The sequence below is a fragment of the Gobio gobio genome, assembly GCF_949357685.1.
Source record: "Gobio gobio genome assembly, chromosome: 3".
Lineage (NCBI taxonomy): Eukaryota > Metazoa > Chordata > Actinopteri > Cypriniformes > Gobionidae > Gobio > Gobio gobio.
This window is the reverse complement of record NC_137099.1, coordinates 56,808,868-56,829,559: the sequence shown is the minus strand read 5'-3', so window position 1 is coordinate 56,829,559 and position 20,692 is coordinate 56,808,868. Positions and strand designations below refer to the sequence as shown.

Sequence of the window (20,692 nt, the reverse complement as noted above, 5' to 3'; positions counted from 1 at the left end):
TGTAGGGTTGGGTACCGAAACCCGGTGCCAATACACACTGATGTCTATGGAACCGGCAATAACAATCCTTTCAGACAGTTATAATTTGACTACATGTTTTATTTATATCAGATACACATTATATAATAACTATATAGTTTACTCTATTCTTCTCCCAGTTCGGCGGTCACTTTCATGTATTTCGTGAGACGTGGATAACGTTACATGTTGTAAATCCGACAGATCCGATTTTCTGAGGCGGCGCCCATCGCGCATTATAGATCAACTAACACACATTCACTCACACATATTTGAAAATCTGAATATGAGATAGTTTGTGACATAGTTAACAAGTTTGTGAATATTTTTAATAAAAAATAAATAAACCTGGTACAGCTGAGCTGTCATAAGGCGCTATTGCGGCTGCTGTGTGTCATGTGAGAAGCATGACGCATCGCCATGGAAACAATAAGGCGGTTCTAAAATATTTAGCCAGGGAATATGGTCATATTTCTGCAAAATAATGCTGAACCTTGAAGCTGGTTTGTAGCATACCAATAATACCAAATACTTTGCGGTTATTAGTAGTGTAGTGTAACTGTTATTCAGTTTTAAATTAGGCCTGTTGTAGTTGGGCTAGGTGGCTTAGGTTTTACTGTGAATTTGTTAAGTAAATTGTGTTTTGTATTTATTTATATATTTAAGTATAGTTTAAACTTTTAATAAATTGTTCAATTTTAATTATTATTATTATTATCATCATCAATAAAAAGCCATTCTTTAACCCTCTGGGATTCTTGGGGTCAAAAATTACCCGAAGCGTTTTAAATAAAAAAAAAAAAAATCATGGCTTCATCGGAATGGTCCGAAACTTGGTGACTTTATTGGTACTTTGTATATGAACACCCAAAATAGAAAAGTCTTAAGTGGTCGTAAAAAAAATAGTCACACTCGATGAGATGATGAGATCTTGTGTGTGAAAATGATGAGAAATCTTTTTTTTTTTTTTTTTTCAATGGGAAAAAATGGGTCATAATTATTGCACAAATATTAATTATAAATCATAAAATTATCTCAAAACACCAAAAAAGAAAAGAAAAATATTGTTGAAGAAAAATATATTTCATTGATTTTACTCAAATCTTTCTTTATCTTAATCCCGTCCTCCGAGTGTGACCCATAAATGAAGAATCCCAGAGGGTTAATGTCATCTACCTCGTTTTGTGGCTTTTTTTTATTTTTAAGTATCAGTTCAGGCACCGTTTAGGCACCAATACTGTTTTAAAAGTATCGGTTTGACACCGGTATCGTAAAACACCCAAATGATACCCAACCCTAGAAAAGATTACTGAAAATTTTCGGAAGTACGTAGGAGGGCGGAGCCCGGCTCCAGTTTTGGGGCCCTTTAGAAGTATGACATGCTCTGACATTTGTGCTTTTTTCAGTTGCTTATAAACATTGTGTCATTACACTGTATTCAGCACAAACTGGGCTACCACAATATCTGAGCAACATGCTTGTATTTTTGAGAGAATAACGTTTATGCGTGTTTTTTGAAAAAATGTAAGTTACTGAATTAAGGCCTCAAAACACACAATAGATATGTGTCCACAAGACTTTTGACTAATGGGTGATGTTGCCTAGAGTTTTTGCTTCAAACTGATGTGAGAATCATTGCGCCTGTTCATTCACATAAAACAATACACTGATTTAAAATTTGCAAGACACTTTTTCTTTACAAAGCCTGTATGCGAAGGAGTGTGAATGATCATGAATAATGCTGTGATTTACACCTGAGAGGACAAAAGAACCACATAATGAGCCGCATAATGAATGAGCCTTTGAGTCAGGTACGTGACCGAGAGAAAACTAAGAACAGGACAAAGGAAATATATTTTGTTGTAGTTTATTTAGAATATAGAATATACATATGTGCACATGCGTGGCGTTTTTTTAACTAAATAACTGCCAAATTACTTGTCAGGCATGCATAATACAGCACTATTAGTCGTTTCCGATTAATTTTGATAACTAATTTTGTTTTAAGTTTTTTTTAAGTTTTTCACCTAGTATTTATTAGGGCTGGGTAAAAAATAAAGATTTCTCGATTTTAATCGATTCTCACTTTTACGAAACAATATCGATTCTTAAATCCCAAGAATCGATTAGTCATCCTGTTTTCAGTTAATTAATTAAATAAACATTGTAGCGCGCTTCCCATCCAATAAATCGCAATAATCTTTGTGATTTGTTACTTTTGATATGAAACAAAGTCTCAGATTTGAAATGACGTCCATTTTATTACAGAATTCAAAAACATAAATACAGTTTTGCCGCTGTGGCACGAGATCGCTCTGCGGCAGCTCAGCTCAAGAGAACCGGCAGTGCGGAGCGCACGTGAACGGATCTTCTCTTCCGCCGTAATACCAATAACAGCGCAAAATAAACATGAATGAGCATCTGAAAGTGTGTTCAGAGATACAGGACAACTACCGAAATTCGTATCATGTCACATGGAATCGCTCAATCATTGTTCAACTGCAGAAAGACGTCAGTAAAACTTGTAAACAATGTCATGTAACGTCACATTTACCTCAGAAAACCCAGTGTCCATAAACTCATTAGTCAGCTAGAAAAATGAACTCTGGAGATGAACATTTGGCTAAATATATGCACCACATTACATAGGATATTCATTATCATTTTTAATGTTCTTAAATATATAATGCATGTATGAATAAATCTGGCAAGTTTTTTATAACAGCCACCATTTAAATGTTTATATTTCAAAAAAACGAATTGGAGTAGAAATGTGATTATGTAATTGTAAAGTTTTTTATTATAAAAAAATATAATTTAAGTGTTTGTATACAAATCAGTTAATTTTTACTTTCAATATTAGTAGGCTAATGTTAGGACCAACTGACTCCCATAGTTTACAACTAGATTTAGAGATTTGTTTTCCTTGAGAAAATTTGCCATGTATTGTACCTGATACATATCCAAAATAATCGAAAAATATTGAATTTAATCTAATCGAAATCGAATCGAATTGTGAAATTGGTGTCAATACCCAGCCCTAGTATCCATCTTATTTTATTTCAGCGTCATTTGAATTAACGGAAACATTTTATAATTGTTTTAGTTAACGATAACAATACTGCCGAAGAAGAGCAATGATTGTGGACTTCATTGAGCGTTACATCATTTCCACAGCAGAACATTCACTGACAGCTCACAGCAGATATAAACATCCGTATATATGAACGCTTCACACGTATAAACACACTCGTTCTTTGTTAATCTGGCTTTCTCAATTTCACTCTGTCTCCAATCGATGACTTCCTCTCTGCTCCAGATCCTTGAGCCTCTGTTTCCTGTGTCTGGAGCTCCCCCTTAGCCTCTCTCTCTCTCTCTCTCTCTCTCTCTCTCTCTCTCCCTCTCTCTCTCCTCCAGACAGCTGGGCTTCTCCTACTGTGAGTACTCAAAGGGGTCGTAGTATAAGAACAGATAACACGTTATGTAATAGAACCATGTAAATAAAGCTGGAGCTGAAATATTTTTGCCTACTGTGTCGAGATGGTCTGCTGTGAGGACAGTTTGGTAACGTTTCACATTTGTCCCTTAAGTTCATGACCTTTTTCCACCTTCCACCAAACAGTGTTTTTTTGTTACGGTATCTTAAAGACTACTGTATATAAATGACCCCTGCTGATTGGCTAACCTGTGTAGTGGAATGGCTGAGTAGGTGTTGGGCGGTCACATGTTACTGAGCTCATAGCTGTGATGTCATGATTTGTTTCGGCCTGGATGGACTGGAGACGAGGTTTGAGTTGTGAACATTGAAGATGGTGGATGTTTATTGAACTTTTTAATATCAGGACCGGAAGAAAAGTTGCGTTTTACATTTATATTGAATGTAACCTCATGTTTTAGTCAAACTACACCTCAAAATAATAATAATAAAAAACAATAAACACGTAACAATCATTTTTTTTTTTGGTATAAAATAGAATAGGAAATGCATGATATTTTGCTTCAAGAAGAAAATGGAAAAAGAAATACAAATTGACATGATTATTATATTTGCATAATATATTTATCTTTATGTAATGTATTTTATATAGATTATTAAAATTATATAACATATTTATATTATTAAATATATTTTTGTAACTTTTATACTTGTTTTTATTGATATCCTAATTATATTTTTAATATTAGTGTAATATATTTATATAGTTTGATGTTATATTTATGTAATTGACTATAAACTACTAAAATGACTGTTATTTAAAACAGTAACAATACAATTTTTTTATAAAATAGAATATGAAATAAATTATATTTTGCTTCAAGAAAAAAACTGTACAAATGGACATGATTATTATATTTACATAATATATGTATATTTATGCAATATATTTTATATAGATATATTTTATAAATATTTGTTATTAAATATATTTATATTTATTTGATGTTACGCTTATATTTTAATGATATCATAATATTATATTTGTATTAGTATAATATATTTATATAGTTTGATATTATATTTATGAATTTTATAAAATTACTGTTAAGTAACGATACAAAAAAGTAACAATAAAATAAGAATATAAAATAAATAAATAATATTTTACTTCAAGAAAAAGAATTGAACAAATTGACATGATTATTATATCATTTACGTAATACATTTATATTTATGTAATGCATTTTATCTATATATATATATATATATATATATATATATATATATATATATATATATATATATATATATATATATATATATATATATATTACATTTAAAGTTATATTTATATATTCTTTATACTTATATTTTTAATGATATCATAATATATTTATATTTTTATATTAGTATAATAGATTTATATAGTTTGATATTATTTGCCATATTATTTGTTATTTATTTTAATTTAAATTATATATGGTGCAGCACGGTTTATTTTGTATAAATATTTATAAAAATAATATATTTTTCACACATTACAGTTTTTTTTAATTTATGTAAATGATCATTTTGAATTAAATGTGTTTAATTGTCATGAAACTGTGATGGCAAATGTCAGGCTTCTATTTTTTAATGCAAAATAAAATGTATTGTTTCTTCCTTTGATGTTTGGGCTTAAAAATGAGCTGGATGTGTTCTTGACAGGCTTTGTGAGATTCATCCGGTATGGAGGGAGTTTTGCTGATGTATGGTGTCACTTTTGGACATAAACAGACTTTTGAGGTGCCTTTGTGGTGGTTGGGCTTCATTGATTCGGAGTCATTTGGCTGTACAAACAGTGAGTCAGCGGCTCATGCAGCAAATGATTCTCTGGCTCAGTGAGTCAATATATCACTCCACAAATGATTCAGTGAGTCAGTGTGCAGCTGGTCTGTGGTCGGTGTGTGTGTGTGTGTGTGTGTGTTGTTTTGATAGGTGTGATATTCTCAGTGCTCGCGTTTTACTCTTTTCTTAAAGTTCTGTAACTAGTTGACTAGTTCTGTAAACTATGTTAGCAATGGCAGAAGTTTGAGAAGGTGAAGATGTAGTTAGATGATAGCCCTACATGTGTATGAAATCAATCAGACCTGTTTAGTCTCTTTAAACATCTTGAGCTCAGATCACGTTTGATGTAGTTTGTTGTATGTATGTGTGTGTCTGTAGCCCTGCGGTTGTGTGTGAGGGCCAGCTGGGATCCAGACGCCTCATGCAGTGGCGGAGTAAATCTACAAATGGACAGAATGTCCCGGGAAGGACAGAAGAGCTTTTTCCTGTGAAGGGCTGGCAGTTATTCCCAAAAATGTCTTTATAATCTTCCATCAAAATGTAATAACTTACTCTGTCTCCCAAGATACCTTTTTTGTGTCATATAAGACAAAAAATATAAGACAGCATCATACGTTTCCTCCACTGAGAATAATGCAATCTCACTGCAATGAGCTGAGTGAGAGAGAAAAACACTATTTGAGATGGTGAGATGAGAGAAATGCCACTTCAATATACTTCTAATTTATTCATCACCATAAAATATCAATAAGAAATACTTAAGTCAAATTAACAGGCACTATTTGACCCAATATTTCGATGTATTTTTATGCTAATGTATGCTACATGCTAATGTCACATTGACATTTTGTATAAATATTTTACATTTTCACAAATTACAGTAATGAGATTTTTTTTCCTTTTAAGGTGAATGATATTTTGGAATGAAATGCTTAATGTCACAATGCAAAAAATATTTATGATTTTAAAACAAGCTTCTATTTTTTAAAGTGTAGTGTAAACGGTGTATGCTGTGATTGGCTGCTGTGAGACTTCAGTGTAAACGCCCACTGCTGTGATTGGCTGCTGTGAGACTTCAGTGTAAACGCCCACTGCTGTGATTGGCTGCTGTGAGATTTCAGTGTAAACGGCCACTGCTGTGATTGGCTGCTGTGATGCTGCTTTCAGACCAAATGCGAATAGAGCGTCAAAATCGCGTCTACCGCGTCTAGTTTGACGCGTGAACATTTTGAATCCATTCGCGCATCCGCGGCGAATTGGACGCGTGTAGAAATCGAGCGCTGGAAGCGAAATTGACACGCGTTCAAGGCACTCATATGTCAAGGAGAAATATGTCATAAAATACCACTCTGCCTCTTTTCATTTTCATTAAAAATATATATTAAGCATTAATAGCCACACAAATGTGGTCCAGGAAACTCCTACATTATCTTCACTGCATGTATGTTTAAATATCCTAAAAAAATAAAGTTATGAAACTTCTCTTTGCCCTCAGTCAAAACGATTTGGCAGACAACAAATTATAGATTCATGAGAGCAAAGATCGCCCGTTAGATCTACACAAGACGAACCACTACAGGACATCAGAGCCAGCGGCAGACGGCAGAAGGACTGGCCGAGGAAAGGCTGCTCTCGCTGGGGTTAATGAGCGCTGAGCGCCCGGTGATCGACTGGATCTCACAACTCCAAAAAACACAAGATTATTATTTTTTTAAATAGGTGCTCTCTTTATAAATAAACCACAGATTTGAGCTTTAAACAACTACATTGTCACTTGAAAAAGTCGTAAAACTACATTTTGTGACACAATAGTAGTATTTTTAAATAATGCAGGGTTTCTCATCACGTCACTTTACCACGTGACCACAGCAAGCAGGCTCCCGATTGGTTAACGCGGCGCGAATTGACGCCAAAGTTCAGATTTTTCAACTCGGGCGTCAGACGCGAATTCGCTTCAAACGCGGGAATGCACAAAAAGCACCACTCGCAAGACATTCAATTTGCGTCATTCAAGCGAACTGGACGCTCGAATGAGGCGGATTCGCGTCCTTCGCGCCGCGGGACCTCCAGACACACGGCAACGCGCCTTTCCATTGACTTAACATTGAAATCAATGTGCCAGACGCTCTATTCCCGTTTGGTGTGAACGCAGCATGAGACTTCAGTGTAAACGCCCACTGCTGTGATTGGCTGACATCTTTGAATATGAAATAGCCAAGTATTACATGTGGAACTCTCTCGAAAACGTTTAGCACGTTTTTACTATTACAGCTCTCAAGGTTAACTAATCGTGAAAAGTGTTGATTTTAGCATTATTTTTCGACCTATGGCATTCTATTCAGATCATGGCATGAAAGGTTGCAGTGATGATCATTGTAGCAAAGATCAGAAATAAGTTGAGCGCATGAATGCGGTGATCTCGTCATCTCTATTTCTGCACACTGATGAATGCTTTCATCATAGCTAACAGTGCAAACACAATGTAAATAAGAGATTCGTTGATTATTATGGGAGTTTTGACGCGAGTCAAGAACTCAGTCACTGATAAACTCATGCTGTTTGATTATCAGCTCCAGTGTTTGTAAAGGCAGCGTTCTTTGATCGCTTTCTATATATAATTGAATCACAGTTTAAATAAGATTATTTTGCGTGTTGTGGCATAACGTAAAAGTCTGTAAAAGCCTGCGTCGAAATTGCGACTGATTTACCAAAGAAATGTACCAAATACAATTAAATAATGCTCAACTGAGACATTCACATTGTTGAAAATAAATAAGCACCATAGCATTAGGATCCTTTGGAAGGAAATGTTTTTTGTAGTCCAGTGATCCTGTATTGCTCTTCTCTCCTCGTCATCTCACTAACACACCAGTGGGCGGGGCCAAAGTTCAGTGATGAAGTAGGTGTTGATCTTCTTTTGAATCATAGAGGCACATTCAACAATGAGTCGTTCTCTGGGCTGTTTTTGACTAACAAGGAAGTTTTCAGTTCTGAAACTTGCAGGATATTCTTATAGTATGATGACCTCTTATATGTCAAGTAAAATTTGATTTCTCAGTTCATTTTTTCTTTGATGTCAATATTTGTGTCACTCTGTCTTGTGTTTTGTCTGCACCAGTTTTAATTTGTTGATCAAATATATTCCCTAGGAACAAAATCAAGTCCCATCCAAATTTCTTTCACAATAGGTAAGAAAAGGCAATTTCCGTTTTATGCTGACTTTTGTTTAAATGAAAAAGAGTGCAGCATTGTTGTTGATCTGCGTAAATATTTTTTTACAATTTAAATAATATATACATAATCTCACATTACAGTAATAAGAATGAGATTTGTTTTAATGTAACTGAGCTCTGAAATGTTATTTCTTGTTCGAGAAGCTGTTTCACTCACATATACGTCACAATAGGGAAGAAAAAACTCGCTACTTTTTAAATTAAGTGCAGCGCAATTTATTATTCCATGTAAATATTTTATAATTAAAAGAGTGCTATCAAGCATTACAGTAATTGGATTTTTTTTAATTGAGAACATGTAGTAGTATGTGCTTAATTGTAATGAAAGTGTCACGTTTTTTTTCCCAATCGTTGCTAATGGTATAAGATGTTTTTTTTCAGCATCTCACACCATTAGCATTGCATTAATAAGACAGTGTGTGACATAGTAAAACATAGTTTCTCAACTGCATTCTGCTCCATTATTTGAATGCAAAGATGCGTGCTGTGTGAACGCCCCCTCAGAAGGCAGCTGTCTATGTAGGTACTAGGCAGCACTGCAATTCGCTTGGTGTTGGAACGGAGCTTCTCTCTCCTCCTCCCCTCGTTTCCCGGCAATTGGAAAGTACCCTGTTAATCAGTCTCCTGGGACGGGCTTCCAGGAGGATAGGGGCCCGCTCTGCCACATGTGAGCCCAGAATGAGGTAGCTCTGCCTGGGTCAGACAGATCCAGAGAGCCCAGCTGAGGAATAAAGCCAGATCCGAGCAGCTCACAGTAGGCGATTGTTCACCAAAAGCCCTCGAGATGTTACCGTACCAATCTGGTACTTATCAGGAGCAAATACACACATACGCTTGTGCTCGAGTGCATAAACACACTCACTCAGACTCAATATTTACACAAACACGCGTACATTTTGGCTCTTATTTATACACACACTCCCTCAAATAAATAAGAGACACACACACACACACACACACACGAGTGCTGGCGAGAATTGTTCAGCCCCTCCTCCTGAAATTTCGAACATAAACAAAACGGAGCGCGCCATAAAATTCCTTCCTTTTTCTTCCTTTTTCCCCCTCCTCCTACCCTTACTTTTTTTCCGACACAGCCACAACAGACAGACTGCTGTTTAGTGGGTTAGTGTGTAACTGTGGTTACAGCCAATTGTGGCTTGGCTGTGTTGCTGTGGCGATTACGGCTCTCCTCTACTCAATGTTGATGGTGATGGTCAGTGTTGTCATCCTCCTCGCCCCAGTCGACGGCTCCAGAACTTTTATCTATGTTATAGTTTCATTATGAACAGAATACCTATTTAATTACTACGTTTGCCGCAAGTACAACATATCCCACTAATTCAATGTGCAAAACTTTCTATTACTTAGTTCCAGTGTGATGCATGAATCAGAAACAGTTTTTTTAATGACGTAACGTGTGTTAGCATAGTTTTTTTATTATTATTATAGCTTTGTCGAGATTAATCGCGATTATTCGCATCTAAAATAAAAGTTTGTGTTTACATAATATATGTGTATACTATATATAATTATGTATAAATACACACACATGCATGTATATATTTAAGACTTTTTTATATTTTATATATATTTAACACACATATGTAAACACAAACTTTTATTTTGGGTGCGATTAATCGATTTGACAGCACTCGCTATTTGGTTGGATTTACAGGTAATACATTGTAAACAAAAATGGATTTATTGAAGCATACTTTGGTTTTAAATGTTTATTGTTGCATACCTTTTTCACATACACATTTTTTTAGTTGGCCGTGTACTATAGAGACTAGGGCTGTCAAATGATTAATTGTGATTAATCGCGATTAATCGCATCCAAAACAAAAGTTTGTGTTTTACATAATATATGTGTGTGTACTGTGTATAATTATTATGTATATTTGAATACACGCACATGCATGGATATATTTACGAAATATTTATAATTTATTTAATATGGGCCAATGACAAATAAGGTTTTCAAGATAAAAAAATTATAATTTTAAGCAAAATGCATTTTTATGTCCAAAAAAGGTTTGATTCACATTGGTTTTACAGCTTTTAAGGCAACATTAACCCAGAAAATGTCAGGTGGTGTGACCTTATATTCACTTAAAATAAGCACTAATTAATTACTATTAATTAGCACTACTGAGACCTTTAAGTTATGAATCATTGTAGTGTCTAAAATGCATATCACCAGGTAAATTCCCTTTGAATTTTTTTATGTATTGCCCTTTTAGTCCAATTCATATAAACGGACAATTTTCTATGTGTTTCAACGTTTTCCAGGGATGCGTTGAATCAACCTCATCATTACTCAAAAATGTCAAATTCTCTAATATTTATGGGAGGGTGACTAACATTGTTACTGCATCAAAGGGGTCCTATGGGGTCTTCTGTGTGATGTCATATGCTGTCACATGGTTTTCTTAATGCATAAAATGGCATTTTTATGTCGGCCTGACATTTGGAGAAGTCAAAGACAAACGTTTTTTAAGTAATAGAATCGTTTTGAAATTGGACTGATACACTATTTCCCCTCATTTAAAAGGAATTTAACATAAAATCATGCCAAACTATTTTATTAAGAATTTGACTGAGAAAATGAACCTTTTTAATGCAGTTTTGTTTTCTGCTTGTATGTTCGGACGGTCGCACTACCTGACTTTTTTGGTTTTTCAAACACCACAACTCAAAAAGTCAATTGAATTTCAAAAAAATTTAAAGGGTTTCTTATAAAGGAAATATTGTAGATCAATTTGATATATGGCATGTATTTATTTAAATTCTTTTTAGGAAAATAATGAATTCGGACACAAAAAATACATGTCATGCCATTTACCCTTTTTTATAAATATCAATGTTTTATATGCAAATGACACATTTTTCTTAAATATGTGTGTGTTTATTATATATATATATACACATAATAATGATACACAGTACACACACATTATGTAATCACAAACATTTATTTGCGATACGATTAATCGCGATTAAAGGTCCCATGGCATGGCATTTTTCTATTATTTTATAATGTTTCCTGAGGTGTACTTATATTGTTAGTATGACTTTTACATCATAAAATGTCATAATTTAGAAATAAAAGGCATTTTTTCTATACTGCTGTTTGCCCTGTGGCTGAATGCCCTGCTTCAAGAGGCGTGTCTGCTGTGAGACTTCAGTAAAAACGCCCACTGTTGTGATTGGCTGACATCTTTGCATTTTAAATGAGCGGAGGGGGAGTGGTTTAACAAGGTCTACGAGGCAGGAGCAGGCACGAGCTGCTGCCAGAGAGACGGATGGACCTGAGTTCACTTCACATCAGTTCTCAGCATGTCTGAACTGTTGTAGTTACAGCATATACTTCAGGTTATTAGTCTATTTCTAGTCGGAGGGGCTGTCACTCATGTCAGAAAGTTAGTAACTTTAGTAAATTATGGATCAGCGCTGACTGGAGACGCGAACCGTTTAGAACGATTCAGTCCGATTTGGTGAACTGATTCGGTTCACTAAAAAGAACCGGTTCAAAAGAAAGATCGTTCGCGAACCGGACATCACTAATGTACCAGAGTCAGAGCTCAGCGATTGCTAACAAAGTTATTTATAGTATCTACTGAGTTATGAGAGCGCTGTCAGTCAGCGCGAGGTTATTGTGTTTGTATCTGAGAGTTCTGAATAAACACGAGTCCCAGTCACAGCGAGTCCGTCTTCATCATTATTACCAACTTTGTAACACATGCAAAGTACCATTACAGCTGTCGAGATGAACAAGTTATGAGTAAGTGTTGATAATAGCATTATTTTTAAAATAAAATAAAAGCGTCAGTGACGCGCGTTGTGTACACAGCGCAAACAAAGACACAACAGCAGTAATCGATTGTAATCCAGTTTATTGTGGGGCTAGGCTGGCTAGCCCGGATATGCTCACGCTTACCCCCCTTCTGCTTAATCTCGCGCCGCGTTTGGTGCCTCCGCTGTGGGCCAGATGCAGTACTGGGGGTCGGGGATGTTGGAGGCCAACGGCCAGTGCAGCCCGAGCTTCGGCGTGTGTGAGGTTTATCTCTAAAGATGTTGAGCAGAAACTCCCGACTGTATGCACATTTTAGAACAGATAGACGCGACGATGATGTACAAAAACACTGACTCACAAGATAGAAAACACGAAAACACCGTTCTGTCGGGAGAGAGAGAAGCCGCTGCGTGTGCACGAATAATAAATAATTAGCTACACATCAGAAATCACTGATCACAGATCAGAAGGAACTGAAAAAAGACTTCTGTTTTCATTTGTACATCCAAACACTGAGAAACTGCCAGTGTTCACTCGTTCACAAGCCATGATCTCTCCAGGACAAACAAATATGGCGCTCGCATGGGCGTGACAGATTCTCTGGGTGGAGGAAAGGGAGGTAACCGTTCCTGCTTGGACGTCAAACCAGGAGACTTCAGGATTGGCTAGTCTGGCCTGTCATTTTCTCAAAGGCAGAGAAAGACAGCCAGAACTCGGGTTTACACCGAGCAACATTTCTATCCACTTGGGGACAATATTCAGGCTAGGGGAACTCATATTAATGTTGAAAAACCTCATAAAATGAAAATTTCATGCCATGGGACCTTTAATCATTTTGACAGCCCTAATAGACACGGGCAGTATTCTATCTGAAAAGTATATTTTTACAATAGTATTCTAACATAATTTTATTTCTGCAGTATGTATACTGAAAAATAAATTTCATTATGCATGGAATACATACAGCTCTGGAAAAAATTAAGAGACCACTTAACATTGATTCCTCAATGTTAAGTGGTCTCTTAATTTTTTCCAGAGCTATATTTAGCCCAGGCGAGACGCTTCTGAAGCTGTCTGTTGTTCAAGAATGCCCTGACACAAGGAATGCGACAGCTGAAACCCATGTCTTGCATACGTCTGTGCGTAGTGGTTCTTGAAGCACTGACTCCAGCTGCAGTCCACTCTTTGTGAATCTCCCCCACATTTTTGAATGGGTTTTGTTTCACAATCCTCTCCAGGGTGCGGTTATCCCTATTGCTTGTACACTTTTTTCTACCACATCTTTTCCTTCCCTTCGCCTCTCTATTAATGTGCTTGGACACAGAGCTCTGCGAACAGCCAGCCTCTTTTGCAATGACCTTTTGTGTCTTGCCCTCCTTGTGCAAGGTGTCAATGGTGGTCTTTTGGACAACTGTCAAGTCAGCAGTCTTCCCCATGATTGAGTAGCCTACAGAACTAGACTGAGAGACATTTAAAGGCCTTTGCAGGTGTTTTGAGTTAATTAGCTGATTAGAGTGTGGCACCAGGTGTCTTCAATATTGAACCTTTTCACCATATTCAAATTTTCTGAGATACTGAATTTGGGATTTTCCTTAGTTGTCAGTTATAATCATCAAAATGAAAAGAAATAAACATTTGAAATATACCAGTCTTTGTGTAATGAATGAATATAATATACAAGTTTCACTTTTTGAATGGAATTAGTGAAATAAATAAGCTTTTTGATGATATTTTAATTAAATGACCAGCAATCATTGTATAGTAGAGAAGTATGCGATTTCAGAAGCAGCCTCTGTCTTAGAAACTATATCCCACAATGCAATGCGCTCAACTTGACCTTCTGTTAACGGTGCGATGACTGAATTAGAAACAATGTTATCTTTGTGAGACCCTACAATGTATTTCATATTATTTTTTTAGCATTTTTTGCTCTCCCTTGACTGGCTGGAATGACAAAATGCAAGACTTTTACACAAAATTGAATATAAAATGTAGCATACTGCAGTTTATTGTTGCACATTATGTGCCGTTTCAAATACTGTTCTTTTAAAAATAGTGTGCAGTCAGTATAAAATAGATACAGGCCCAGTTTGCTCTTTCAGAACGAAGCCATTTTCAAAACAGCATACTACCATATTGCTCATGATATTTCTGCTGTATATACTGTGCACAGTGAGCAGTTTTGAATTTACATTTTTTTTTTTGTTTTGCTGATAAACTTGTCACTTGATAGGTAATGTGAACCCAATGTAGCATTTGAAAAGTTATGCATGACTTCCATTCTCAATGTAACTTGTGTACATGTCTATAGTCAACAAACGATGTGTTGAAGTGTAGATGGAGTGTTACAGGAAGAACTTCAGTGTCATATTCCAGTTTGACATGAATATGGCCAGCTGTGGAATGAAACAGACTCTCTGGGCTGTTTTGCCATCTTTCTTTTTGTCTGTTTCACTCCCTCTCTCTCTACTAGTAGAAGTGGCACCAGACGGCCCTTCGGCCCTTATAAGGTGAAATCGGCGCGCCTGGTAGAGTAAAACAGAACCATATGTCGCACGCAGACTCCCTCGTGCAGCTCCACCGAGGGGCCCGCGCTCTGGCGCGGAGCTGCACACAGGAGCCCGACTTCTGCTAATATAAACCAAAGAGGTCAGATTTATATGGTCATGTTCAGGCCGCACACTGGCGCTTTATGTTACAGAGGAGGAGGTAACTGGAGCCGCGTGTGTCCTTGCATCTGTTCATACGCTGCAGTTCTGCTAACTTTATTTTGGCTCTGTAATGAATAGCTCATGTTATTGTGAATATGGATTTGTCATAATACCCCGTTTCCACCCTCATGCCGGCCGTGAATCAGGATGGATTCTGATCACATGCATGATGACATCATTAGAATTCTATTTTTAGAAGCATGATGTCATAGTTGGATCGTCCAGTGGCTAATGGGATTGCGGTCACACAGGAACTCTTCGAAATGGGAAGGAATGTCTGATTTGTCTTTGTTTTAGTTTATGGTTTATTTTGTAAATATTGAGTATTTTTACCCAAAGCTAATCAAATCTATTAAGATTTATTTCCAAGACAATTAATTTCACAAATGTTAAATAACAATTTTTAATCAACAGTTTTTTAAGGCATTTTAGTTTTTTACAAGAAAAAGTTACATTAGCAATAAATAACACTTACTAAAATAATGTTTTTAATTACGTTAAATTAATAGTTGAACTATTCCTTTATTGTAATAATTATTTTCTTATATTAGTATTCATTTGAACCCTAATGAATAAATCCTTAAATCAAATTTATATAAAGTTTCCGTATAATAAATCTTCCTTCCTTTTCTATAGATTTTTCGATGAAATGTGACCTATGTGATTAACATGCATTCATATAGTGCTGTAAAGAATACCATGGTATATTTCCCAACAAACATGGTACGTTTGTGTTTGTCTTTTGGTGACTGGTTACTGGTTATGAAGTAAGTGTGTAGTCAGCGTTCCCGCCTCTCCGTCCAGCAGAAAAAACAGCACAACCACAATTCGTTCTTGTCTGTTGAAGTGAATCTGGACGTTGAATCAAGCCTTTCAAATGGCGCATGGAAAAAGTGACCCACACGTGAGAGCTACTTCATATTGGAGCGCAGCCGTCCTACCGTTCGTTTTTCCAGCAATCAGAAACACTGAAGCTTGTGTGGAAATCATCCGCTTCACAACTGCTTCTGCAATCAATAAGCCGTATAAAGAAATGAAGGAACAACATACAAATCAAGAGAGAAGTCTCCAGTGGAATCCTGATCAACCCTGGGCTAGCGTTCTTATTTCCATAGTTTAATACATGACCTTTTAAACTGCTTGTTTATCCAGCAATCATTATAATGGCTTTTATTTGCTTTTGACTCACAGCCAGTGTAGCCAAATGTCAGCCGTTAAGTGACTAAGCCCCAGTGGGCGGAGCCTATGATGCGATAATGTAAAACTATTCGTCGATGTTTTGCTCCAATCATATGCAATGTTTTTCCAGTATTACAACAGCACAAAACTAAATTAACGACTCCATTGGGTTAATAAATGCCTTCTGAAGTATCCATATCCAAAACTTTATAAACTAGAATCACTGGCTTCCGCCAACAGCTGACGCGCATTCACGAGAGAGTCGAGTCAAAGTCCCTTTCAAGGACAGTTTGTTATATATTTGCAATGCCTCAGGGCAGCTATTTCGGGCATCCAAGACCAAGTCCTATCTATTTGAACGGGGGAATCCTGAAATCTCAAAAATGGGAACCTGAGCTTCTAACGGCAGCTGCAGTTTTCGCAATAACTTTACCGATCAGCGATTGGCTTGTTTACTTAGAAGGCGGGACGTGTTCCGCCATTTTGTGCGTTGCAGTTTTGCACATTCATAAGTAATAAGAGTGAACCATCTTTCTATATTTGTAGTTTTTGGTCGAGCTCCGGCAAAAGGATGACCTCTGACCCAATGTAGTCGTAATGTAAGCTAAGAATTGATACGCGTGGAAGCGCAGAGGATAGAGCAAAACAAAACACAATTTGTTATTTAGAAGTCTAAAATAGGAACGTATGGCTGTTGCCGGAAGCCAGTGATTATTGTTTATAAAGTTTTAAATATGGATATATTATCCTACACAAACGCATGGCTTCACTTCAGAAGGCCGTTATTAAACCACTGGAGCCGTATGGATTACTTTTATGATGGATGGATGCCCTAGCCTGGATGCCAGCTGAACTTAGCCCCGCCCACAACATTTGAGGTGGTGAAGTTCGGTCTGGACTTGATCCGTTGTGGAGCAACTATGCTGGAACCAGAGCTGTTCAGACCAATCAGATTGTCAGAGTGGGCTTTATACGATGATGGACAGAAGATGATCAATAGTAACGTCATCATCACGTCACCAAAGAGCGCTTGGGTTGAATTTGTTTACTAAACGGAGAACTTGTTCGTATATGCGTTCACCTTTACTATTCCTCTCAGAAATGATGATGGTGTTGGTAAGTACTCCATGTATCCTTAAATTCTTTTTTACAACACCAGCAAAGATCGTTTACACTTGTCTTCTACTTCTTCCAGTGTACGTGCCGTTGAGTTCTGTTGACAACTATGCGTCGCTCAGCATACGTCACTTACTCCGTTGCTCTGATTGGTTGTAGGTCTATCCAATGCAGAGGCATTTTCTTTCCTGGTTCGGTTGAAACGCCCCATAATCACATCCCAATGGAGCAGTATCAGACTCATACTCCGACTAGAATCTGAGTATGACGACATCAAGGCCTGTTCACACCGGGACGATTTTCGCACGCGTTTATCGCCGACGTTTAACGCCTCGGGACTAAACAATGGGCGCCAATGTGAGTGTTCACACCGACGCGCAAAACGCCAGGCGTAAAAGCGTCATTTTTAAAAAAACGCCTCGGGTTAGTTTTTTTATTTTGACGCGGCGCGTAAAAAACTGTCCGACCAATGAGATCGGCGCTTTTGTTCACGTGCCTGGAGCTGCTGAAGTGACAGTAAAACACGACTTGGTGGCGCTCAAGCACAAAACGGTCTAGCCGAGCACACATTGATACGACGAAGAAGTAGTAAGTAGACAAAGAAGAAGATGAACTGCTAATGCTGCTTGCCAGTTAGCAAAAAGTGTGTGAATGGTTTTGTCCATATACATATGTCTATGGTTTTGGCAAGCACATAAATACTGTCTCTCTTCTTCTTCTGTGTGACAAGCGAGTGTCAGAGGCTTAAAGTGCCGCAGCACCATTAGGGCTGTGCAATTAATCGAATTTCGATTTCGATTTCGATTTTGCCTCCCAACGATCACCAAAATAGTACAATCGAGAAAAAACGATTATTTTGCCTTGCGTTCTGAATGAAACGCGCACGCGCTCATCCGCCCCTCCCGAAGCCACAAATCTCTCTCAGTTCGGGAATCTCGTGTGCATATCATCCGCTGGAATTTAAAAACTCGGCGTGAGTAAAGATGGCAGAAGGAGGGCAGTTACAGCAGCGTTTGGTGAACAAAAAAGGCAAAACCAACTCCGTTGTCTGGGAACAGTCTGGCTTCGAGGAATCAGATGACGAGCAGAAACATGTTACGTGCAAGATTTGCTACATGGTAGTGGCTGCAACGCAAGGGAACATCACGAATTTGTTTAACCACTTGAAAATTAAACAGAGTGACCTATGACAATCTAATAAAGAAACAAAAACTGACGAGAGCAGGGGTGCCGTGTAAACGTCCTTTTTTCCCCTCATATTTTTCAAATAATTCTCTCTTTGTAAACTTTGTTCAATGCATGCGAGTGCTGCCGTATGTTCGAATATGTCCAGTCGTTTTCACCGTCGTCACTCGGGTTTAGTGCCAGAAGACGCGAATGAGAAGCCGCGCGCGCTGTGAGGAAATGTATCTCTGTGCGCTCATCTGTGAGCGCGCACACGTCTCACAGCGCGCAAATATTGAGTTCTCTTTCAAGTCTTGCTCTTGAACGGACAAACTCACACAAAACGTATGTCAACATGTCCATCTTGATGAGTATCCTAGCAGACATAGTCTGTATATGCCTTAAGTGAACTTTATACAGTCGATAAAGACGACGCATATCCGATCCGGATTGAATAGCTTTTGTAAGTTTAATAGGATTCATCTTTAATTTATGCACTCAAATATGCAATGTTATTTTACATTTGAGACATTTCTGTACCTGAAAACTAATGTTAGACGTACATGAAAAGCATATCTAGCCGAACCATATTGTTGATCTTATTTATTTGTGATTATCATTTTTACGTGAATACTTTTATACTTTGATTTGAATATATGTTATATTATTTATTTTAATAGTTCAAAAAGTACAACAAATGTTACAATTTCAATTGAATTGTTGAAAGGTGTATTTTTAATAAATACAACACATTCCCAAAGTCATGTGAAATAATCGTGTTACATAATCGTGATTTCAATATTGACCAAAATAATCGTGATTATGATTTTTTCCATAATCGAGCAGCCCTAAGCACCATCTTGTGTACCGGGAGCGCATCGACTGAATGTGCACGTTCACTCGGCGCAGCGCCAGTGAAAATCGCTTGGGTGTGAACACTCAAGACGCGCCGAAAAACGGCACGAAAAACGCTGGCGATAAGCGCGCGCGATATTCGTCCCGGTGTGTACAGGCCATCAGGCTACAAAAATACTAAGAAAGCTTTTCTTTGCCGTACCAAACACTGATCACCATAATGGTGACCAAATATTTTCAATAAAACATCAACATCTAAACCTTCTGACTAGAATCTGAGTATGGCCACGTCAGGCTATGGATGCCCCTTTTTGGGCTTTAAAATCTTGACCCCCCATTCACTGCCATTATAAAGGATATTTCAATATATCAATAACTCTGATTGAGTTTGTCTGAAACAAGAAAGTCATATACACCTAGGATGGCTTGAGGGTGAGTAAATCATTTTTGGGTGAACTATTCCTTTAAGGCAGAAGTTTTCCTCTGATTTCTCAACTGTTACCTGGCCGTCATCTCGTGACTCTGTGAGCTGAAGGTATTTCTTAAATAAACTTTCCCTTACACAACACTCAGTGACAGAAGAGCGCAACACTTTCAAACATTATGCACTGATAACGTTCGGATTTGTTGCCATAGTTGCGCACACTCGCACGTCGTGTTATGTAACGTGATGATGCGTAAGAGCTCCTCCTGTTAGTGAGCAACTAAGGAGGATCTGACACAATAATGACTTTAGCAGAGGCTCTTCAACAGCGTCGACGGTCAGTTGAGTAAAACTCCTCCTCTCTTACACAGTCTGTCTGGAATGGACAGATGTTTCCTCCCGGGAACAGAGTTCATACAAACACACACACACACACACTCGTGCGGACACCCGTCTGTTGTGCTCGTGTCGACTGACACAGGTTACATTATTGGTTTTGTTGATTAGTGTGGTAATCAGGAAGACTGATTATGATTGGTCCATTACTCTGATTGTTTGCACTTTGCATCATGGTTGATGAGAATATGAACGTGAGGAATAAGCTGCATTTTCAAATGTATTCAGATAGAATTATTCCACAATATTATGTTTTTACTCTATCAAATAAAGGCCTTCTTGATGAGCAGAAGAGACTCGCAAGAAAAAGTAGTTTCTGTCGTCTTTTACTCATGTTGTTGTAAACCTGTACTGCTTTCTTTCTACACAAACGAGCAGTGATTTGCATCGTCACGGTCTCAAAGGGCCATGAAAGTACCACAAATTAGAGATTTGAGAACTATGGCAAGGGGGAAGATAGTCAATTTCAGCCTGTTCCTCGCACAAATCCATCGTATATGACTTCAAGAGACTTGTGGTTCATTGTGGAGCTTT

General features: G+C 37.3%; 1 protein-coding gene across 1 annotated transcript in view; it reads left to right on the top strand.

Annotated features, from left to right (window-relative positions):
- Positions 1-20,692, top strand: part of pkd1a (polycystic kidney disease 1a) — a 141,016-nt gene that overhangs the window by 9,441 nt on the left and 110,883 nt on the right. The window lies entirely within an intron of this gene.